The 25,896-nt window shown below is 32.8% G+C and overlaps 1 protein-coding gene across 17 annotated transcripts in view; it reads left to right on the plus strand.

Annotated features, from left to right (window-relative positions):
- LOC118194132 (uncharacterized) overlaps positions 1–25,896 on the plus strand; it is a 134,256-nt gene that overhangs the window by 52,579 nt on the left and 55,781 nt on the right. For 9 of the 17 annotated variants that reach the window (XM_085809340.1, XM_085809326.1, XM_085809325.1 and 6 more), the window contains one exon: positions 1,871–2,037. The exons of the other annotated variants lie outside the window; for them this stretch is intronic. The gene's annotated coding sequence lies outside the window, so the exon portion shown is untranslated. The remainder of the gene's footprint in view (positions 1–1,870; positions 2,038–25,896) is intronic. 17 annotated transcript variants of the gene reach the window in all.

A 25,896-nucleotide genomic window follows, 5' to 3' on the forward strand; every position in this document is an offset into this window, starting at 1 on the left:
CTCCAGTCGCAAAAGGTTAAATTAGCAGGCCATACTTGTTAGCAGCAGTCGTAGATTTCCACTTGAGAAAATATTCAGAAAATTCGAAATATGATGCATATCTGATAAACCAAATTGAGAAACAGTTTTTATGTCGAAAGTAGTAGCACAATGAAAAGGAACTTTAACAATTCATTTAAAATGGAGAACATATTATGGCAGTAGGGAAATTTAATTTAAGAGATTGGCAGTATACAGGAGAAAAAGATGCCCTGCCACCAACAGTGTTGGAAATATCTTGGAATAAAAAAGATGACAGACTTCCTAAAATTAGATTGGTTTAAAGCATTTCCAATTTAGAGACATCACTGAAAGATCAGTTTTGTCAAACACATAAAGTGTTTGATTCAGTAGGATTTGTTTGTCCTGCTTTGTTACTCGCAGAGTTGCTTCTCCAGAAAATATGCAAAAAGGAAATCTCTTGGGATTCAAAAGTTGATGCTGACACTGAAAATGAATTCCAAAGTTGGTTCAAAGACTCACCTCTGTTAGAAAGGGTTGGTTTATTGTCTTTGTTCAACATTTCTTCTTATGAAAAGCAAGACATTAGTATGCACACTTTTTGTGATGCGAGCCAACATGTATATGCTGCTGCCATATTTATGAAAGTGGAAAAGGTTAGTCTTTTAGCTGTAAGATATCGAGTAGCTCTATGGAAGGTTGTTACAATACTGTGGTTAGAGTTTATTACAGCACTTATTGGAGCAAGATTATGTGTTTCTATAATTGAAGGACTCAGTTATTTTGGTTGAAGTGACTTAAGCCTTAGTAAGGATCATCAATGAAAAAAATCAAGGATCTGTTAGTAGAGAAAATTTAGTAAACAAAAGCATCTATCGATATTGAACCTCACTATTATAATACCATTCTAAGAATGCTAAGAATGAAATTTACCTGTAAATAGGGTACATCATTATCAAACATAATGTAATATTTAACATTTTCATGCAAATAACTTATGCTATTCATTATAAAATATTAGTATAATTACACATAAGAAGCTACAAACATACGTTTCGTAGCAACAACTCACAATATATTTAAGCCTCTTTTTAATTAAAACATTTTCCAGAGTTTTTTTTTAGCTAATTTACATCATTCTTACCTTTAGCATCTTCTCTAAATTTATTTGTTTCAATAAATAAATTAATGATCACACTAGTTTCTGCTTCCTTAGCATAATTTGTTAATGTTTTAATAATATAATTTTGAAGAATAATTTTATGTAATCAAATTCTTTCTCATTAAGTTTCCTCTTCATTTTAAGATTTCAGATTAAATTGAAGACTTCTGCTATTCTAAAGAAGTGCATGTATTTAGAATGTATATAAAAACTGCCAATTTTATATCTTTAACAGTGTGAGTATTGAGAATAAATGCAAAATGACATACTGTCAGGGCTGGCATCAGATGCATTGTGGCAAGAATTTTAGAAATTAGTGAAGCACCGAGCAACAAAATTTAAAGATTACAAATTAGGGATAAACAAATTTTTAGAGTTTAGGACAGACACTGGGCATGATCCATAGAGGATTAGTTCAGGACCCACAGAGATAGAGGGGTGGCAAAACGTCTACTCCTGTGTAGATTTCCACTTTAGACACGTAGCATTAAGTGCTCGTTCTGATCGCTCCTGTCTCCAATATGCAGAGTGACTGTTCACCAGCGGATGATAAAGTCTTCCCACGGCTGCCCACGTTTGCTCGGCTGATAGGATTAGTGATGACTTATCCTATACTGATAATGATACTGATATGAATTATGAATACTTATGCAAAAATAGGAATCGTGATTTGGACTCTTGTCAGGACTCATATTTATATCTTTTCAGACTTTGATGCTGCTAAAGCAAAAATTGTTATGCTGAAAGAAAAACGTGAATGGTTAAAATGAATGTTACATGAAAACCTTGTCCAACAGGATTGTTCTGAACCAGATACCTTTACACCTGGATTTCTACCTGGAATTCAACTGCAAGTCAGATAAATGAATGAGAATGTAAGTGTGAAGTTTACTTAGCAAGTACTTCCAAATTGGCCAGTTCTAGTAATAGTGTTAGTAATTATGTTGATAACATGTCTGTTAAGCCTAAATTTGCTGCACGGAGTGCAGGTCATAGTAAATGTAAAATAGTAAATATGGATTCTGATTTAATTGATAATGGTGTACGTTTTAACCCTTTGTGGTGCACTATACTTTAAATTTGGAATTTCAACAAAAAAAAGTTGTACTCAGTTGTTGCCTAAAGAAGTAAACATGTAAAATTTTGTAAAAATTGCACATACTTTTTTAATTTTGAGGGTGTTCCATGAGGTGGAAAACTGCTGCCAGAGCTCTTAAAGTGTGACTACGCGAGCATTGCAGTGAAGCATGAAAATGAGTAGAAGCTTTTGTATAGTAATGAAAAAACAATGTATTATGGTTGTATACATGGTTTTCTGGATATACACAATATTCTTAAATATATATGGATAAATGAGATAAATATATGTATGTATATACACAAGTCCTATATAAAAAAATATTTACAAATGTTTCAATTTCTTAGCTTCATGAAATTGTTCAAAGCATGTCACACCTTTTTGATAGATGCACAAAGCAACTTTGCATACAAAACTTGTTTTGTGATGACTCAAGCTACTGAAAGGATGACGAACTACTGATAGAATTTCCGCCTGAACTCATAAAAATATCAAGATGCCCATATTAGGGCTTTCGTAGCACAAACCAGACCTCACTGCTTTGTTTGAATTTATTCTCCCAAAAAACAACAGAAACAGAAAACATATACAACAGATGTTTTTTGATGGATAATAGCCTGAGATCGCTAAAGGCGCAGTGTTCCTGTTGAGGAACACCCTGTTTTATTCGATGATTCTGCATTTGCTTTTTGTATGAAAAATTTAAAAAAATATATAGAACAAATAATATAGAGTACAGCCATTAAAATTATACAGAAATGTTTTTTCAAACAAATTTTTTTTTTTTTTTTTTTTTGTATCACAAAAAAATAGAGAAAATTACTTGCAAATAAGTAGATTTTAATAACAAATCATAGGTGAAAATTGTGGGTATCCTTGTGATATGCTGCCATCTACTATTTAAAAAGAAAAGTTCAAAGTATATTATAAAGGCATTTTTATCCATTTACAGTTGAATTTAATGGTTTCACAAGCGATTCAAGTTGGGTGTTCCATGTAGTGGAACACTGAGCAACAAAGGGTTAAGAAACTGACAAAAACTGCCAAGCCAAAGGTAATCGAAAACAAAAAAGTACCAGTTTCTAATAAGTTTGAGGTTTTGTCTAATACACCTAATGCAAATAGTACTAATAATTGTGATAGTGATGTGAGTGGCTAGTTGTAACAGTAATGATCAAGACTCTAATCCTCAGGCAACTATTAGCACATGGCAGGTAATCCCTTGTGCGGTCAATGTTAATATTCTCCCTATTATGGAGAGACTTCAGGAAAATTAAAAATTTGGAGACTGCTAAAAATATTGCTAAAAGTTTATCCAATGCTAAATTTCCGTGTCGCCTTAGTGGTGAATTTATAAGAATATTACCAACTACTAAGGATGACCATCGTACTATTAGTAAATTCTTTGAGGAGAATTCTTTGGATCATTTTGTGGTCAGTTTAAGGCACGAAAAGCCTCTTGAGGTTCTACTAGAAGATCTTCCCTCTACTACAGAGGTTAGTGAAATTAAAAATGCTTTTGAAGAAAAAGAATATAATGTATATGAGGTTGTGCAGTTAAAAAAATCACATCAAAGCTCCTATGCCTTTATTTCAAACCCTGTTACTTAGAAGTGATACAGTTGGTGATATTTATAAGCTTTCTAATTTACTTTATTTCAATATTAATGTTGAAAAATCTTTATCCAAATTCAAATACCCCAATGCTTCAACTGCCAGAAACGGCATCATTCATCAGAAACTGAACAACTAGGTGTAACCTCAGGAACCACATGCCACCTAGGTGTGTGTGAAATGTGCATGCTTTCACAAAAGCTCTGATTGTGAAAGCAAAGGCAAAACAGAGGGACCTAAGTGTGTTAATTGTGGGTTAGTATTCCAACCCAGCTTCCTGCAGAAGATGTAGTAAATTCCCGAAATTTAAAATAGCTGGTAAAACTTCAGTTAAGCCTGGAGTTAGTTATGCAGAAGCTTTGAACTCTGAATAGAAACATGTGCAAGCACATAACCGTAATGTTACACATGCAAATACCAATATTGACCAAACTGATACAAATATGAACTCTACATAAAACTTAAGCATGAGTGCAATTGGAGATTTACTTATGAAAAAAATGATCGAAATTCAAAAATTATTTGGTAACAATTTGAATAGGATCACCCAAATATTCAGAAATAAACTTACAGACATGAGAAGCTGTGGTGATGATCTGGGTTCGAAAACAAATATTTTCTACCAGATATTAGAAGATATTAATAATATTGTACAGATAAATTAAGTTCCCATGTGTTTGACTAATACCTTTGGTTTTGGTTTGCTATTGATATATTTAATACCTGCTATTTAACCTTACACTTTATTTTTACGCTCATGCACTATATGTTATTTACATTATTTTTGTCACATGTGAAATTTTGGTATTCTCAAAATCTGGCCAACACTTGTTTTGTATTTTGTGTTAACATCGTGTGTGTAGTAGCTCAGGGTAGTAATTGAACTCTTTGTTTACCACTTTTTCGCCTAGTTAAATGTTTTTCATTTGTAATTCCCCTCTAGGGCAAGGTTCAGAGTTTTGCTCTGAAACTCCTACATATGCTATGGAACACTTGTTAGAAAATCTACTGCTTGTTATTTAGGGATACCACAATCATGCATGGGAGCCTAGAATTGTGCTCGCCTGAGTTGTCTACCCCTGTGTATGGTACAGTGAGACAAATGATGCATCTTTTTAACTGTCAGTTTTCATTTTCTTCATTAATAAAAAAATTCTCTTGTACAATTACCTTATAAGATATTTCTCCCGCCGCCTTAGCTTGCTTTCGTAGTGGTCAGCACGGTCGGCGCATATTCGAGAGGCCCGTGGTTCGAGTCTCGGTGAGGGCATTGCTAATTTTTCATCTCTCCTGCTTCTGAAATAACCTAATGGCTCTACAACCTATCCATGCAAAAAGATTAAAACCACTTTTTTTTCCTACTTTTTTAATGTATAAAGGACGGTATAAGCTAAGCTAAAATTATCTATTTCAGTTAATGTTGCAGATTGCGTTGTTCCTTAATCTAATTGGATCCCACTTATTATTTGCAGACTGTTAGAGCAATTTTATAAAAGTAAGCTTCAATGTTTGATTATGTGAAAAAGAATTTTCGATTCTGAAGCTGCCAAAGGATCTATCTACAAAGCGAAAGCATGTTTTGATGTCATCAAACAAAAAGTAGAATTGCTGCAAAAAATGGATAAAGGCATATCCTTTGTTCCTCTAACCATTCCGAAATCTGTATATCAATTTCGCGCTGCTCTGTGGCAGGGGGGGAGACGACGCAGCACGCAATGAACTGGAAGTTGATCTGTCAGAACGGTAATTTTACCGTTCTGCTGCTCGTGGGCTTGTTAATAAATGCATTTTTATTTGAAGATAGAGATATTTCATACAGAGAGCGAATATTTAAGGTTATTTATCTATTATGCTTAAGAAAAATCTATACTTTTGTTAGGAAAGAATTCTATGAAATGTGTGAACTAGTTACACAGTACAGTTACAGTAAAAACTTCTTTGAATGATTAACTTTAATGAGACATTTTAAATACTGTCTTTTTAAAGTTTTTTTTTAATTGGCTATTTTTCTTATGTTCCAATGTTGTCAATATAACCTGATATGCCAGCGGAAGATGCAGATGAGCATGAAAGTGTCACAAGTGTGTAATGTTTGTACAGTTATTAAGTAAGGCAGAGAAATATGAGATCTGCATTATATTAGATTTATAAAGTTGTAATTAGCAATGAATTAGTTTAAATTAGTATGTTACACAACTGCATCATGCTAGTATCTAAAGATGAGCATATAGATTTAAACTATTTAGATTTCAAAACCTGTTTTTTTACAAATTACGTAGTTTCGAGAAGGAAGTGTTGCTGGATTAAAAGCGAAATTACTCCTTCTTTATCAAAATCCTTATACTTTGAAATAGGTTTATAAGTACACACTACTTTTACATCATGCAAATAATGAGTTGTGGAATTTGCAAGTATTATATGAGGATATATAAATAAGTTGGTTTATGTTCTAAATCAGTATTATTAGGGAAAACATTCCTTTCAAGATTATCCTCCTAATTTTTAATGTTTACGCCACCCAGCTGGTATAGAGGTTAGCTACCCTGACTGCCATAGCAATGGGACTGGGTGGTTTGAATCCTGGAGAGGGCATGGTTGTAATCGTCCATCCCTTTACAGGAAGCAACATTGGCCACTTATTAGGTGCTTCCATGATGAAATGGCCACTACTTCCGGCCTTTGTAGTGGCACAAGGCTAATAGCTATTAAATAAAATCATTGGCCGTTTAAAAGTAAAAAAATAATAATAATGTTTACCCCAATCATGTCTATCATCATCGTGCATCTAAATAAGGTTCTTGCCTAAAATTATGACTTCCGTCTTGCAAGATATGGGCCACAGACAATTAAGCTTACTATTATAGAAAACGTTTCCTAGAGCTTTAGCATCAACAAAAAGGAATGAAAATTTTTTACTCTCAGCTTACAGAACATTTAATAAGCTTGAAAAAGATAGAAAGTTTGCAGCGCACATAGAAAACATGCTTGAAATGTTCATAAATAATTTTAAAATGTCTGAAAAAATTAGTGTGATGGGATGAAGAAAAAAGGTGAGGGAATTAGGAAAATGCTCCTAAGAAATGGAAAAAAAAAAAAAAAACTTAACTGCAGTGTAGGTTGTTAATAGGTTCTCAGAATTATTAGCAGCTCAGTTAGAATAGGGAGGTATAGAAATAAAATTGCAAGTGGTTGACCTTGTAAAATGCCATTCTAAAATTTATGAATGAAAGAAAATTGTAAGAGATGATAACTCTGTTCAGTTTCTTTGAAGTTATTCCAAGCAGGCCTTGAGTGTTCTTCCCAACAACAATTATACTTTCTGCTATATCTAATAACCTTGGTGATAATTTCAAATATAAAAAAATGACTGCTATATACTAAAAGATATTTTGGATTCATGTATAAATGTATGCTCTTATCTCCATGTACAGTGATAGTATGCAAAGTAATTCTAATTTCTTATGCCAAAGTTTTCTTTCTTTGCTCTTTTATTTTCAGAAATATAAACAATGAGTTATCTGTATAATGATATTTAAAGCTGTTATAATGATATTTAAAGCTGAAATGTCAACAAGCAAAATCCACTTAATTCTCTTCAATACATTGCCAGCATGTTGACCAAGTCATATAAAAGTAATTTGGTTGTTAAATGAGGAATACCTGTAATCAATATTTGGTAATAGTTTTCAGTTTTATACTGGATATTTAAGTTATGCATGGGAGAAAGCAGTTAGCATGAATTTTTTTCCGTAATGCTTGGCATAGGAAATGGTTATCTCAAATTATATGGACAGCTTAGTACCCTATAGTAGTGCAAGTACATTATTTTAACCCATTTTTCTATCATTAAGCATCATTTGATGCTTTATTAATTAAACTTATTCCTTCCTTTCATTATTTTAGGTAGAAGTCGAAATTGGTATTGTATTTAAACCTTATGTACTTTTATGTAAGTAATAAAAAATGCAACTTTTGGAGACCTGAGGCTTAAATTTTGCTCCAAAATTAAATCTAAAACTGAAGTTTCAGGGAAACTTAATTTTCAGTTAACTTAAATTGTAATATTTCATTGTCACATTCACCATAAGAATTGAGACTTCCTTGCAGAAATGTATCAAAATGTAAATATAGGGAATAATGTTAAAAATTTTTATTGTGCCTTTATTGTTTGAGCTTAAAAAAAGCGTTTCCTCTTTATTTATCTACACACTTCCCATATGTGTAGTTTTTTAAACTTTCAGTATTATTTTGCACAATTTATTTATTCATATTGCAGAATGATCGGTCTTAATTGCACTTCATTCAGCATTATATTCGGAAGGAGCCAGAAGAGAATCAAATCCTAGGCGTAGAATTGTTAAAACCTTAACTGAGTAATTGAATTACAGCCTATCCTAATTCTTGTGTTTTTAAAGCTAATTAAAAAAAAAAACTTTAATGTAAAATGGAATGAAAGTAATTATATCATACTTTTTTGTTCCTGGTCCAGTATATTCTGTGCCCCTTTACTGCAGTTTCACATTTGGCACAAGGCTGAAACAGAACCGAAAATTGTACATAAATGAAACAACACCAGAAAAATATATAAATTTATTAATTAAATAAAATAAATATTTATTAATTAAATAAAATAAATAATATATTTTATATTGTCATTGCACTTATAACATTCATGCTTTTGTATGCTACAGGATTGTCATATCTCTTAGGTTCGTGATAATTTATACAGTACAAATCCGAAATCCAGACGCTCATTATCTGGAATGATCTAAGATCCAGACCTCAAAACCACCAAAAATGTTTTTCTCGTAGGCCTTTATGCATGCACATTTGATTCCCCCCACTGTGCATAGTAAAACATCTGGAGACTCCCGATTCTTAATTTCACTTTGACACTAAATAAAATACCTTGTTATTGAAGAAACAATCATTTTAGCAGAAATTTGTACAATCAGTAATTTGGCTCCATTGCTGCATATCTGCTTGGCAGACATCTCAAACTGAAACATTCTTCATAGATACATTGTTGATCTTGTGCCAAGCTGGCAAATCATTATTTATTATACTTTCCTTTCATCACGGCATGTTTATCAAAACATGACAACTTGAGTAATGACTCATGTAGCAATACCTAAACAATTTTATGTTAGTAATTGAATAATAAAGGAGTATGGTAACTTTTTATGTTGACATTATGCTTGGCGATGATTACAAAGTAAAATGCGCTAAAAAATGTTGAGGAGGAAAAATTTACCAAAAATTTCTTTTCATATGCTAAAAATAGGTTTTGTTGATGATACTCATAGACCGAAAGATTATATGTAGGGCTATTTGAATTAAGAATAACTGATTTGTTATTCATATAAACCCAGAACTAGTGCCAGGGCCCGTATGGCCACATCGAGTTGCAGAATTTAGGACCTACACAGAATACATCAGGCAGTACGATATCTAGCGCCCGTCCTCAGTAGGGCTTAAGTATATTTGGGAATTTATTTATTCAGAACTCTGATAAGCTTTAAGCATGTGCAAGAAATAGACATAAGTATAATAAATAACTAAACTAATACAATTCTGGCTTAATTGTATCAGTGGCAAAAGAAGCAATATAAAATTTAACAGAACAACTTGTCGTTAGTCGCAAGCTCATGATGCATAGCCAAATATGTAATAGTGAAGAATTGTCAATCAATCAATGAATGGCGAACTCTGTAGTATGGTTCTAGATCTAGAAAATACCGCTACGGATAGTGAAGAAAGTGACAGAGAAGTTACTGAAAATGGGAAAAATTTCGATTGACAAGGTAGTCGTAATTCTCGAAACAGCAGTTACATGACTTCAACAATGTAACTAAACAAGAGATTATATCTGTACAGAATTAAAGAGAAAGCATTAGCACAAAAAGCGAAGCAACTTAAACAACAGAACTTGAAAGAAATGTTTAATAAGGTAAATAAATAAATATTAAGCTTCTTCTTCTTCTATTTTTTTTTTTTTTTGTAAATTTTTATACCCTTTAGGTCATAAATACTTCATTATTTCATAAATCATGATTTCATATTTTTAATTTTAAAATTTCGTCTGCCATCTTACTAGATTCAAACTAATGATCTAATTAATATCCGGCAAATCTCAAATCAGGAATCGCCGAGCGATCCGAATCTGATGAGTCCAGATTTCGGACTTTGTATTTCAATTAAATCTACTTTTCACATTTTAAAATTTTTTAATTAAAACGACTATATGTACAGAAATATTTACATCAGCTTAAAGAATATAATTGAAATGACAGGTTTAAACATATTTAAAATCAGGTATTCTTAACACCTTACTAAAATTATAACAGCCTCAGCGGCTAAAATCTTAATTCAAACTCGGATGCAACCACCCTGCCGAATTTCTCCATACAACTCCAACCTTTCAAGCTGCTGGTATGTCTGCTGGCTCTATGCTGTGATAAGGAGGCAGCTGATTGGCTGGCCGCAGGCAGATACATGATAAAAGATTTATATATTTTTGTACTGTTACTAAATTATAGCAATTATAAGAGAAAACATATATTACTTCTGGTTTAAGCTCACCAAGGTCTTTCATCAGATATGAACTTGATGTCATAATGTGGTCGCTCATGCTGAAATAAATAAAATACAAATTTGACACATAAACTTCAATTTGTCATTTTTATTAGACAATTCTTTTGGTATATACAATATTTTCAGTACTGTTAGATTATGTATTTGAAGTTAGATTATATTTTTGAAGGCTCAAAAATACTAGTTTTGAACAAGGCAAATAACACAAATATTTGTTTCCATTGTAGTATAAATTTCACATTGCTAGAAGTTTTATGGTCATCAGTGATAATTTGTGGTAATTAAACAAGTCTGTGTAAAAACATTTGATGAATATATCAAAATGATTGCTTCTTCAAGAACTGTTTCCACTGTGCTGTACTGTGACACTTGCCTACTTCATTGTCCCTCTCTGAGAATTTGCATATAAAGTCAGGCTGAATATTTGCATTACAAAGTTCTTTCAGTACTTCAGTGAATTTTTTGTATTAATCTTGAATATTATATCTTTCAATTAAAGCAAACTTTACAATCAGCAAATCTTAAGACCAAGGCTAGGTCAGGTCTTTTATGTTTTGTTAACATTTTCCCATTTATAATTTTAAGACTAAATTAGAATTGTTGCACATAACCATCAAAAACATACCCATGATCATATGAATTATTTAATTATCATTTATTAAATATACACATTTTCAATAGTTTCATATAAAGGAAATAATTTCATAAGGATAAACGACGTAGAATGAAAAATTAATAAATAATTGGGAAATTTTTAATGAAATATACATCTCTCATAAAAAATATATTAGAATATTTTATGACAAGAACTTTTTTTACACTAGTAAAATTATTTTTAAAGTTAACTTTATGGTCTTAACCCTCTAAGCAGCAATGCCGTATATATACGGCCTAGAATATTTTTGTGATATCTGTAAGAATGTATATATACGTGCATATTAAAATATGTCAAAGAAATTAAGGCAATATATTATTAAAAGAAAACAAATCCAGGTGTGAAATACCAGGAGATTACATTTTACATTAAAATCAAAAGAATAATTTGTCCTCATAGTAGTTTTGGGAAATTTGTCCTTCCTTAGTGAAAACCCCTACCACTCAGAAGGTTAAATGAGAGAAAAAAATAAATGTGCTGCTTCCCCCCCCCAAAAAAAAATCATCGAGGAACATCTTTGCCTATAACATCTCAATTTTCCTCAACAATTATATGAATGTGCTTGTTTAGAAATAATTAGCAAAGGATAGTGGTTAATGTTTCATAGGCAATCAAAAACGTTATTAAATATGGAGTTTTTGATCACCAGTAGTGAGCTTTCTGATGAAATTTTGTAAAATCTCCCTGATAGTATTGCATTGTAAAATGTAATTTATATATTTAAAAATTCCTGTTTACATCAGCAGCTGGTAAGCTGAGCAGGTAAGTTCACCAAATGCTGGTAGTTTGATCTGATTCATATCCAGGTGAATGATTGGCTGCATGGTTTGTGTTCTTGTTTTTCCCAATGTGTAATATGAGTATGAATCACTTTCACTTGAAATGCCCTTCCTTCACTACGGTAGATAGCCATTATGTGTGCTGCACTAATCAGTTGACCTACTTAAACATTGATTTAGAATTTAATGTTTTTAAATGATGAGCACTTCAAAGTGAGCAAAATCTTCTACAGATTTCTGTGCATCATTTTATTTCCAATAATTTCAATGTATTATCAAAAATGCTTTCTCGGTTTTTCAATAAAGTTGTTACCTGTACTTATGAACTTCCTCCTTCTGGGATTATTTAGTATGCAGGTTAAGATACTCTGACTCGCTGTCTGAGGTCTAGAGGTGTAAAATAAAAGTAATGAGTTCTTAGTTAAGATTTCTCAAAACGGGTTTAATACGACGGACAACCAAAAGTTCAGATATCCTCCTCACTTTCCATATGGTGCTGAAAAGATTCATCTTATGGACTGAATTGAGGTTAATATCGTGTGGGTGTTAGAACATGCTCTTCTCATTTGATATATTGGTAATGAATAGAGAATGACCTCATAGTTTCACTGGTTTATATGAGTGGTTAAAAACTATATTATATTATTTGAACTGATCTGGAAGGGAAAAAGTACAATTAAGTATACAGTTTGTAAAGAAAACTACCAAATTAAAAATTACTCTTAAATACCTATTGGAGAAACAAGCAAGCAAATAAATGAATATGTTAATTCAGAAGTCAAACAACAAAAATCAGCGTTATATTTTCAAATTTCCACGGGACTAGTTTCAATGCTTTTTCTGAACCACCATTGTATGAAGGATATAATGATCAGATAAGATAAGAAAGCCTGGACAGAAAATAAGCTAGTGGCATTGGTGAAACCAGAACTAAAACATAATTTCTTTAAAGGTTGAAGGCAAAGATGGATTGGAATTAGAATCGTTAACTTAATCATGTCATCCAACTAAACAAAAGTTAGCTTCATTTTATTCCTATGTTTTCCGTGATCTTCAAGTTTGCTCCTCCAAACTATCCCTTGATGAAGAACTAAATTATTTAAAAGCAATAGCTATTGACAGGGGCTTTTCACCCAACATTATTAATCAAGCAGTTAAAAAATTCTCATCTCAACACACTACAAGGCACACTCTTGTTTTAGGAGATTATAAATTCTCTGTTGTCATTTCCTTCTTTCCATCAATTAGCTATAAAGTTGCACATATTTTGCAGAAATTTAATTTTCGGGTTGTTTATTCTCCCATCAATAAAATTCCGAGTTCCATACTCAAGGACCCCATTCCGGATATGAATTCCTGGGGTATTTATAGGATTCCTTGCCAGTGTGGTTTAATTTACATTGGCCAAACTAAGAGAGCCTTAAAATTTTGCGTCAAGGAACATGAGTCATGTGTTAGAAAAAAGGAAACACAGAAGTCTGCTGTTACCTAACATTGTTGGTCCGAAAATCACACTTTCAATTTTCCTGCTGCCAAAATTATTCCAAAAAAAAAAAAAAAAAAATCTTCCATTGGAGAACTGGATTTTCTAGAGGCATTTCACATTCAAAAAAATCTTTCTGTTCTAGTTAACGATCCTAATTCCAATCCATCTTTGCCTTCGGCCTTTAAAGAAATTGTTTTAGTTCTGGTTTCATCAAGAAATGGCGCCACTAGCTTATTTTCTGTCCAGGCCATCTTATCTTATTTGATCATTATATCCTATCTCATTCATTTGCGCTTTTGCAGCTGACAAATGGTGGTTCGGTAAAATCATCAAAACTAGTCCTGTGAAAATTTAAAAATACAACGCTGATTTTTGTTGTTTGTCTTCTGAATTAGTATTTGTTCGGTGTTTTATTGTGTCTTAAATGAATATGTTGCTTGTCACTAACAAATTTTCAGGATTCGCTGCAATTTAAGATTTTTTTTTTCATTGCGTTAGATCAAGATAACCTTTAGAATAATGCAGCCGGTAATGTTTAGAGCAGTTAATTATAATCAAATTCTTTATGCTTTATTCATGTTACATTACATGTATTTTCTCACATGCAAAGATATATATTACGGAAATTGCTAATATTATTTTGTAAATACAGTACAAAGTCCTTAATCCGGACTCGTCGGGACTTCGGCGTTTCTGGATTAGGGATTTTTTTGAATCAATTTAAATCTGGTAAGATGGCAAACAGAAATTATACTATTAAAATATGAAACCATAATTTATGAAATAACAAGCAATTATGATCTAAAGCATATTAAATTTTACAATAAAAGCTTAATATTTATTTGTTTACTTCATTAAACATTTCTTTCAACATGCACATGCGTAAAGCATTTGCATGTAAAATATGGATATCTGTAATGCCAAAATGACCATAGTATAAGATGTTTTTTCTACAGTAAGATACATTGCATACAGCATTTATTATATTTTGGCCTAATTTTTCAACAACTAAATTTTCATCAATTTTTCGCTAAGTTAATTGTGTCGACAGTATAGTTTACTTTTCTCATTTGTTGCTTTACATTATTACTCGTTTTTATATTATTAATTTTATGTGTTTCTAAAACTTTAAAACTGCATTTTGAAAGTTTGGAAAGTTAGTGCTATATTGCCAAATCACATTATTTTTTTTGTAAATTTTACAGTTGATTTACTTAAATATGGGAAAGCAGATGAATGCAGTCTGATTAATAAATTTGAAGACCTTCTGTTAAAAATTGCCTTCTTTTCATATAACACGGGGGGGGGGGGAGAGTATGCAAGCTATTCACCTGAGTTTGAACCTGGTTAATATTTCAGTATTATGCATTGAAATTGAGCAGGTTATTTTTGAAAATTCTTACAATACTAGGTTGTGAGATATTCTTTACCAGCCATAAGGTTATCTCTAAACTGAATCCTGATGCTGATTCAGCCATTTCTTTCATGTGCAATTGGATACAAGCAGTAAACAAAAATTGAAATTTTGAATTTATTTTGAAGAAAATTATTCTTCAGTCCACCAGTGGTAGAATCACTAGTCTCTGCTAGTTCGACCTCGGTTTGGTTCTAGGCAACCTGGCTGCATGGACGTTTTTGTGGTTTACCTCAAGTGTAAAGTCTACATGAGTCAGTTTTGCTTAGAAAGTCTTCCACGAAGATTTCTGTGACATGATACAGAAAGCTCTACCATGTTTTCTTATAATCAAAAAAATCAATATTTGTTCTTTGGATTACTCGCTATTTTGTGCATATTTAACAATCGGAATATCTCTATAAGTGTTACTTTTATGAATATATCTATTATTGCCACCACTTAAAAAAAACCTACTCATTAAATGGAATCCAAAGAAACCTGAAAGTTACGTTGAAATGGGAAGAATGTCTGAAAAGTTGTGGACAGAAGGAAATTAACCACATAAACTTATTTAATTTTTAAAGATATAGGTAAAGATTTTTATATATTCCATTGTAGGTATTTATTTAAATTCTAAATGCAGATTCACTATCTTTATTAGCTATTAAAACCTTAACAAAACTTTGATATCCATGGAGGATATTTTAAACAATTTGAACAAAGAAATAAATTCACTTTTTAAGTGAGTATGTTCTAGTGCATTTTTTGGGAGGTTAAGAATTTTATTTGTATACACATGTGAGGGAAAAGGGTTTATAAATATGCCATTTAAAAACTTTTTTGAATTACCTTCAGTATCAAAATGGTCAAAAAACCATGAACAATATAAACATATTCTGATTTATCAGACAGTAATAAATGTGAATATTTCCTGAACCGTCAGGGGTCACCTGAACCTTAAATTTATTTAAAATAATAAACCATAATAAAAAATGAAATGGTCATAAGAAAAATCTATAATGATGGCAAGACTGTATTGTCCCCTTTATCCTGGAATGAAGAATTTCTTGCAAAAATCTATTAGCATTGTTATTCAGCTAATTTTTAATATATAGGTGTTTCTCAAAATTGATATAGACACATGAATAGTCAAGTGTATTATTTGATAAAAACAAATCTGGAATAGAAAGTAATTTGTTACTTCTTTTTATACTTCTAAAATGTAATCGGAAATTAGAATAAAATTTTAATGCAAAATACATGCAGTGCAACAATGTTAAGTTCCTTCAGTATCATTTGGTAGGTGCAGCAATTATTATTGATTTTACATTTTCTGTGTGGCAGACCCATTATCCAGGGTTACTGTTGACAATGGCCTTCCTGTGTATTCTTCATTCTGAAGAGAGTTGCGACATCTGTGAAACTCTGTAAACCATTCAAATAGAGTAGCACGAGACGAACCTTCTTCATTTCTAAATCCTAATTGTAGATGTTGAACGCATTCTTCTTGATTTAACCCTGCTTTAAAATCATAGGAAAACATAGTGCAATATTTTTCTCGCGTCAACTCCTTTTTTTCCTTCTGCCTAAAATTTAATCTACTTTAAACTACTTGGAATTAGCCAATAAAAAGTCATCTGCTAGGCTAAAATAGTTCAGATTTTCAAATCTAACCATTAATTTTTTTCTGCCACTTATCGTCTGTGCATATCTAAAAAATTTTACTAACATGTGTATTTTCAATAATATCAAATTATATCTATGAAGTTATTCTTGACTGTCTCTCAGTGTAGATTTTTCGTAAAATTTTTCTTGGATCATCCCAAAAATAAAATTTTCAAAACCTTGTTTGCTAAATCCTGTGAAGGGACTCCAGTTTTGATTCAGGTGACTCTGAAAAATATTTCTAGGATATCCTATCTTGTAACCGAAATGGAGGTGTATGATTCATCCAGTTGGTTGCCTGTTTTGTATACTGAGCTGGATCATATTTGGGCCTGAAGATTAAACATTCCATGTTCTTTCTGCAAAACATTTTGCCACTTAACTTATTTTCCAGTGTAAGCATGAAGTCTCTGGTTCTTTTGCTTTTATTTCTAGAAGCTCAAAAGTGCTAATTTTGGACAAGGTAAATAACACATATAACACAGTTTTCATTATAGTGTGGATTTCATTCTGTTGGGTATTTAGCGCTCTTTAATGATAATCTTTAATAATTAAAAAATTCTGTGTAAAAGCATTTGATAAATAGATTAAAATGATTGGTTCTTTGGGAATAATTTGTGCAGCGCTATACTGTGACACTTGGCAAATTTCTAATTTGTTTTTGATTTTCTATATCATTGATTCTGCCTCAGAATTTGCATGTAAAGTTATACTGAATATTTACATTATTCCTTTCCATACTTTAGGGAATTTTCTGTTTTAGTCTTCAAAATTTTATCTTTCAATTACAGCAACATTTTTGTAATCAGCAAGGCTTGAGACCATGATGGACTATGGGTTAGGTCTTTTAAGTTTTGTTAACATTTTCCCATTTATTTCCCCCAAATTTAAGATTAAATTTGAATTGTCTGCACATAGCCATCAAAATTTTACACATAATCTATGAATTATTTAATTAGCATATACTGGGTGTAAAAATGTTACACATTTTCAGTAGAATTCCATATAAAGGAAATAATTTCAGAAAAAGAAACATAGTGGAATGAAAACTTAATAAATGATTAGGAAATTTTTTGAAGAAATATAGATATGAATGCAGTGTTTTCCAAGCCGAATTACTGTGCATTAGTGAGTCAATTAAGTGGATATCTAACAACTGTTCGCTAAGTGCTAAATTTCTTATTCGCACTGATTCTCTTTCATCCTTATTTTCTCTTAGGAATATCTTCTCATATAATAAATTAATTGTGACTTCCCATGCTCTTCTTAAAGACCTTAATAATAAAGGTGTTGATGTTATCTTTTCTCATGTACGTGGCCACACTGGCAATCTAGGAAATGAACGGGCTGATTGGTTGGCAAAACAAGCTACACATCTTCAAGTAATTACTCCAATGATACTTCCTAAGTCATTTTACAAGAACAAAAGTAGGGATGATACAATACTCGAGTGGAATGAACTATACAGGAATTCTACTACTGCCTCTTTGACTAAACTATATTTTCCTTCCATTCCTCACAGACTGAATAATAAACACTTTTTCTGCAATTTTGAAGTTACTCAATTTCTAACTGGACATGGTAAATTCAATTCATATCTGAAGAGATTTAGATTATCTAGTACAGACTTGTGTTCATGCAGTTTCGGGGGAGTGCAAAATGTCGAACATTTGTTGTTCTATTGTTCAAAGCTCAAGGAAGGACGAAAGGAACTCATTTCTAAGTTAAACTCTGTGAATATTTCATTTCCTCCCCCTCTTCATGTTTTTGTTCAACATAAAATGGCTTTCTCTTTTTTCTGTAAATTTATCTCTTGCGTATCATCTGTGAATTTGTAATTTTATTTTGTGTTGTGTTGTTGTATTTGTTTGTTTTTTTTTACTTACCTCTGTAAGCCTTGTGTAATACTATGTGGTGCACAAGGATTTAAAATTTTCAATAAAAAAAAAAAAATCTTTATGCTCTTAAATAAGAGAAAAAATAAACTCGCGGCTTAGCTGTTACCCCTAAAAAACCAACAAGGAACATCTTTGCTTGTAACATCTCTTAGCTTTCCTAAGAAGTTATATAGATTTGTTTGCTTAGAAATACCTAGCTAAGAATAAGCATTAATTTTTATAGGTAGTCAAAAATGTTATTAAATATGGAGTTTTTAATCACCAGTGGTGAGCTTTCTGATGAAATTTGGTAGAATTTTGTAAAATCTCCCAGATTTCCATTACAAAATGTAATTGAATTTAGATGTTTAAAAATTCCTGTTTACATTAGGCCCACCAGAAGCTGAGCAGGTAAGTTCACCAAGCACTGGTAGTTTGATCTGTTTCAAATCCAGGTGAATGAGTGGCTGCATGGTTGGTATTCCTGTTTTTCCCCCATGTGTAGTATAAATATGAGCCTTTTGCCTTTGGAATGTCCTCCATGGAAACATGCTTTCACTAAGGGAAATAGTTATAATTTGCTTTCATCAATCAGTTGACCTACTTATATCAGTTTAAAAATTAATGTAATGTTTTTAATGCTGTATGCTTTGAAATGAACAAACCTGTTTGCAGTTTTTTGTGTATTTCTTTATTTAAAGTAATTTTTATATTTTATCAAGAATGCTTCCATTTTCCTACAAAATTGCAAACTGGATACTTATGAAAATCCTCTTCCTGCAATTATTCAGTATCCTGGCTAAGATATACTGCCATCCTGACCTTTAGAGGTGTAAAATACATGCAGTGAATTCTTAGCTAAGATCCCTCAAGGTTGGTTTTATACGATGGACTACCAAAAGTTCAGTTATCCTCCTCACTTTGCGGATAGTGCTCAAAAGTTTCATCTTGTGGACTGCATTAAGGCTAGTTGCCTGTGGTTGTTTGAACATGCACTTTCCATTTGATAGGGAGGCAATGATTATAGTTTGACTTCATAGTTTCACTGATCTGTATAAGTAGTTAATGTACTCTATTATTTGAACTTTAGACTGGTCTGGAAGGTTTTAATAAAATTCTTTATGCTTTATTCGTGTTACATGCATAAATCAATAAAGAAAGCTTATTCATTGCATGGAATGTAAATAAACCAACAAAACAACCTTAAAGAGGGAAGAAAGTCCGAACATTTGTGGACAGAAGAAAGTTCACCACATTATCTCATAATTAATGTTAAAAGACAGCAGGATATAAATCCCACTGTACATATTTATACAAATTGAAAAGTTTGCCTATTCACAATCTGTATTTGCTGAAAAAAAAAAAAAAAAAAAAAAACTTTGACATGCATGCAGGAAGTGCTAAATAATTTCAATAAAAGTAAATTCACTTTGTAAATTAATATATTCTGGTGTTATTTGATGGAAAATTATATTTGCATGCGTTTATAAGGAAAACCGGTTGTTAAATATATCATTTAATAACTTTTATAATTATCTTTAGAATCAAAACAGTAAAAGCTCATGGTTAGGTGTATTCAAATTCTGATTTATGATAAAGTAATAATTGTGAATATTTCGTGAACCGTCGGTTAAAATCTCAATAGAAAAGCGAAATATTCTTAAAATAATCTATAATGATAGCAAAATTGTATTATCTTATTTTTTGCAGTGATGAAAAATCTATCTTTCTGTTAGCAACTGATTTTAATGTATATGATTGTTTCAAAATTTGTATAGACGCATGAATAAATATTCAGTGTATTATTTGATGACAGATCTAAAACAGGAAATAATATATTAATTTCTTGTTTTTATATTCCTAAATGGTAGCATGAACCTTGAATAAAGCTTTTAATAAACAGTGCATGCAGTGAAACGAATGCATTGGTTTAACAACTGTTCATTTACTGACACATTTGTAAGTCCAACTAAGCAGCAGACTGCCAAAATATTTTTTGTTTAAACTTTACAGAATTTAAGAATTCCACTAAAATATATTTTTAGGCAATTTATCTGCTACACAGAAACTAAGTTTACCCTTTATTTAGGTAGCGAACTGGTTTTTAATGCTTTCAAGCCTAACCCTAACAAAATCACTTCTAAGTACATATGGTATAAAAAGTGATTTACTTACATTTTAGTTATCTGTTTGTAAAACCTTTAGTTGATAAAACAGAGTATAGCTTTGATACAGAGTATAGCATACAATTTTTTAAATAAGGTCAACTTATTATAAGTTGACCAATCTGGGTCTGACACTTGTGAAATTAGGTTGTTGCCATTCTGAAATTATGTGCCAGCAATTGGAAGTAATTCATTTTTTTTAATCTCTAACATGTAGTTACCTAATGATAATCGAATTATCACATATTGGATATTCATTCCAGTCTTGCAAAACACAATAGACGGTATAAAACGGTGTATGGACGCCACATTAAATTTATGACCCATTTGCTACTCCAGTGGGCGAGCGGTAAAATCGCTGGAACACTGATGAACCGGGGCTTGTATCTCATCGAAAGGGCTGGCTGCACGGCTTTATTCGTGGTTTCCTCCATTTGTAACGTGTATACGAGGCAGTTTTCCTCCACGAAGGCATTCCTCCTGCTAGGCAGATGGCCCTCGTGTGCTCTGCCGAAATCAAATAATTCCAAGCGAACCAAACCCATTTGCTCCTATATATCCTAGTAGTGATAAATCAGTTGTACCAAAGATGAGGAATCAGTGCATTAGTTTTACTGCACGTATCGTATAAAAATTTAATTCTAGGTTTAGTAACAATTTCTAAATCACGGAAGTGAAAGTAATAATTTACTTTCTGTTCCAGATTTGTCCAAATCTGCAAAGATTATTTCAAGGGGTGTACGTAAATTACATAGATACATATGATCTAGTAAAGTAATGCGTGACCATGTGAAACCAACCAGCCACCTTGCTTCGATATTAACAAGTGCCGAGTTGTTCAGCGGATACCGCATAGGTGATAGTCCGGCTTTCAGGTGTTAGAATCACAAACGGTAATTAATTAGATAAAACTTACTGTAGTTAACATTTCAAAATGTTAGAACAGCTTCTCGAGTTCAAAGTAAACCGTAACATCATTTCTAATGCGGTTAACCATTAGCTCGCGCAGTAGCTTATAAAATAGTTGCGCGTTTTTTTATTTGGTGAACTTAAGTAGGTTAATAGATAGTATATTTTTTTCTGACACTAGAATGATTTTATAGAACTGCAAAGAGCAGCTAGACACATTCGGCAATGCTGCTATCACATTAACAGTTTTCTTGAAGCCCGTCAGTTCGCACTGAAAAAGCGTCGCGACCAATGGCAGACAATGCCATAGTTCGTAATGTACAGATCAAGCATTTCCCGGATCATATCCTTGCTTGGCTACAAGCTTGCTGGAGCGTATGACACTTTGTTCGAGAGGCCAAAACTGCAGAAGTACCTCTGTGCCCGAAGAATAATAAGGATTCTTTAAGACTCAATCTTCATCTGTATAACTCAGCCCCAATTCCATTGCAAACAATATGGTTTTTGTACAAGGTGATTTAAGGAACATGCATTGCACGAGCTCATATCGATCGTTACTACCAACAAGGCAGCAGATAAACGCTTGCGATCATTATTTGCCATGGTGGCCTAGTATCATGAATAGTTTACACTTCTCAGCACTGTTATTGAGCGTCTGCCCAGCTTTCTGCTAGATTGCATGATACAAATTACGTTGGAAAATATCATTATGAACAGGTCAATAACATATGGTTATCCACGCAATTCTTGCCCGGACTAAATAATATGGAAAGTTGTTGCTCATGCAGCATTACAGCAGTTCAGAGATATTCAAGGACGATTCAAACCGATAGCCTATGGAGAGGACGTCCAGTTGGTAACTGCAGCAAGGCATAACCTGAAAAGAACTCAGGCATGCCTAGACAGGGTATAATGGATCAGAGAAAATAAACTTCAGATATCAGCTCACAAAACACAAGCGATGGTGATTGGTCGTAAGAAAATATTAAGACAGAACTCCAGCTGAAGTTTTAGGGTTCTTTATCGGAAGTGTCTTTAAGTTTAAATGCAAATATGTTACGAATGCAAGCATAAAATAGGCAGGCTTACCAATGCCACGCAGTGCACAGCGTTACTAAAATGGAATGTTGGTGATGTGCTGAGGATATATCGGGCAATTTCGGAACGAATAATACTTTATTCAGACTGTTCGGTGATCTAAACTGGCCTCACGTATCACGAGAAATCTGGTTCAGTTCAATATTAGCAATTTTTGATAATGTGCAGACCAATCGCAGTACCTCCATATCAGCGCTTCGTATCTTTGCAAAACTTTTCTACCCATTTTACCAGAGGCTACGGTAGTGAGAATAGTAAGACTTAATTTGACAAGTCTGTGGAGAAACGTTTATTATCACTGTTACCGTGAAAAGCAATATGCTGCAATTCTCTGCCATTTTGCCTAACTCAAGTTTCAGTTAATTAAAATCTTAATTCATCAATGTAACCCCTACGAGGTATTTCTCCGTGGATAGACGGCTCTAGGACAGTTCTAGGCTGCGATTTCTGTTACCCGGATTGAGATCAGATTATACATTTTGGAAGGTCCTTTTTGTACCTAGCTAAATGTTGAACTTCCACACTAATCTGGAATTCAAGAGATGCAGCCAGCAATAGTCAGCAGGAAGTGAGTAGTCATTCTTCAAAGCAATCTCATGCACTTTACGTGATAGCACCGAGGAAGATCAACACACTTCTTTGGCAAGTTTTCCTTCATTCCCGGAATTCGAGTGTCATCTGTTTTCGGTCCATTCGAGTGTCATCTGTTTTCGGTCATGAATAACCATTTGCAGGAGCAACAGTTCCGAAACCGAGTTTGATGTCACGCAGGCCATAGGACAGCGTGGGATTTATAAGCTTGTAATTCGCTTTCGACATATAATTTTAACCGAAGGAGTTCAGCTAAATAAAAGGCATTTACACGAAATTACTGAGCCAATATATTGTCGCTGAAAACTGTAGCACACACGTTTTCGGATATTTGATACCTCTTAAGCACCATAATTTAATGCGCCCGTGGCGTAGTAATATACGTTGTCACGTATTCGTGCACTATTTACTTAAAGAGGCTATCACTTCTAGGGACGCGCGCGGCTACGCGGCACAATTCCGAGAAACAAGATTCTAGTAGCACTGCTTTAAGCGGGAGGCTTCCGAGAAATGTTTCGTCTAGCTAGGCGCAACATGTCCCGGCTGTGAACAACATTTGGAAACTTTCTCGAAAAGGTTTCGTCTGGAGACGTGTTCCTCCTACGTTCAACCACTCAGACGAAAGTTCTGCTTCTGAAGTATCACGGGTAACTTTCAATATGGCGATGGCTCTCACTGTTAAGTCTTGTGTAGTAAGTTAACTTTGGAGGTCGTGGCACTTTTGTTCAGAGACGTTGTGTGACTGGCGAAATTTTATTCAGGAATGTATTATAGTAAATGCCTTTTATTTTGTAGAATGTTATGTTCATTGTTTTTTTACTATGAATTTCTGTTGTTATTGTTGTTTTTTGAATTGTTTGTAATTTAGTTTAGTTTATTTGGTTGAGTTGTGCACAATGCCTAGATTGTGCAATCTGTAAATTTTTTTTTTTTTTTTAAATTTTAAACAGAATGCTGTGTACATGGTATTCTTTGAAATTTATTGTTTTTATGTTAAGTTATTGAAGCGAGGTATGCGTAATTCGTAGATTCCTTCGCTGCTTAGAATGTGCAATTCGTAGATTTTTTTTTAAGTTAAAACATATCGCTGTGCACATGGATTCTTGTCAAATATTTTTGGTTAGAAACTTTACGTTTTTGCTGTATAAATTTTTTGTTTCGGATTTTTAGCTTAAATTATGTCTTCAAAAGTGCGAAAACCGCGTTTTTGGAGACATTTTAGGCTTAAAATTTGAAATGCAGACAAAAAATTTAGGTAGTAATATGGCGGCGGGGAGTTGTTTGGCGAGAAATTTGGCGACCTGGGGCGCATATAAGAGTAGTTCCATTAATTTGATAGGAATCACCTTTCTATTATCTACCATAACTAACAATAAAGTTTAAAACGAAAAGAATGTGAGCGATACAAAACAACACGAAAAAGCAAACATCATTTGAAAGGAAACGTCTCTTTTGCCAATCTGAGCGATAACTGATTCTTGTTTGCCTTTCAGCCTGTTTAACAAGTGAAGATGGTAACCCGATTTCGCAGAAGAGCGATTCTCAGAGCTGTTCCCCCAAACGTTTTGTTCCAGCAACAAATATCGTATGTGATAACAGCATAAGAAATTTAGGGATTTCTAATGCGTATTTGGGTATACTTTTAGCACGACTGACAGTGCTAAGTGTAAATTATATGTTTTTATAGTTATTCAGCTTATATATATGGTAATTGCCTTAGTGGATTATTTATTGTTTAAGCTGTGCAAATATTCTATGCAGTTTGATAATTAATCTCCTATCTCTGTTTCTGCAATTTAATTTATTAAACTATCCGATTGTAAGACCTTGTGAAATTAAAAAAGTATAGCAAATATTATGTCCTTATTTTCGAGTAAATACGCTGGTATATACTAATACGTTCACTGCAATCGTCATCCAACAGTAATTATGACCATGAGTACGTGTGGTGTGCTCATTTCGTGACATGCAGACAGATAGGGACGGTGTGAATGAACGAGAACCTTATATATAATTTTATCTTATATGTTAGCTCATTGAACTCCCGTGTTCTTTTGCTTGCACCCTGTGTCAGGGCTTAAATTTAGTCAAAGCCAACCCAAGATGAGCTGCGGCATTTTGAAATAATATTAATTTGTTGGTCATGAAGTGTTTCATTATTCAGTATTATTTGCTTCGTATATTTATTTACCTTTTCTGTTGTTTTTGGTTAAGCTCCGTCGCTCTAAGTGGAAATTAAACCCGGACAGGCATTCAGAATTAAGAAAATAAGCACATTTTTTCCGAATTTTCCTCAAATATTGGACTAAAATTGGAAAATAATAATGCTTTGATGATGGTGCAAAATATAAAGTCCTACTCAGAGCCTGATTTCTTGGGTTAATATGGATCTCGTGCCTAGGGCCTCCATATGCTCCTGTAGTGTTTAAAATATGTAAAAATTTTGTATAGTGGTTTAAAATATAAAATAAAAAGCTGGAACGAAATTTTTATCTTCGTATTTTAGTTTTCGCCTTTCGTAAAAATTTAGACATCGAGCCCTTTTCTATGTCTGTTGAACTACCACGTCAGATTTTCGAGTTGTATCTGAAAAGTCTCTCAATGTCGTATGTGTGTGAAGATAATTTTTCAGAAGCTTGAAGATGATCATAAGTCAGTTCATGTCGGCGAGTAGACGCAACCACTATAAGTTGTTGAAAACCGACTTTACATCCAGTGAATTGAGATAGGTATGTAAGTTACGAGCATGGTTACTCTTGACGATGGAAACCTAGTTATGTAGTGCGTCAATTACTTGTCTCTACTTCGGACGAAACCAGATTGGTTT

Source organism: Stegodyphus dumicola, chromosome X2, assembly GCF_044657685.1.
Source record: "Stegodyphus dumicola isolate Sdum_Otavi_A_Nest chromosome X2, ASM4465768v1".
Lineage (NCBI taxonomy): Eukaryota > Metazoa > Arthropoda > Arachnida > Araneae > Eresidae > Stegodyphus > Stegodyphus dumicola.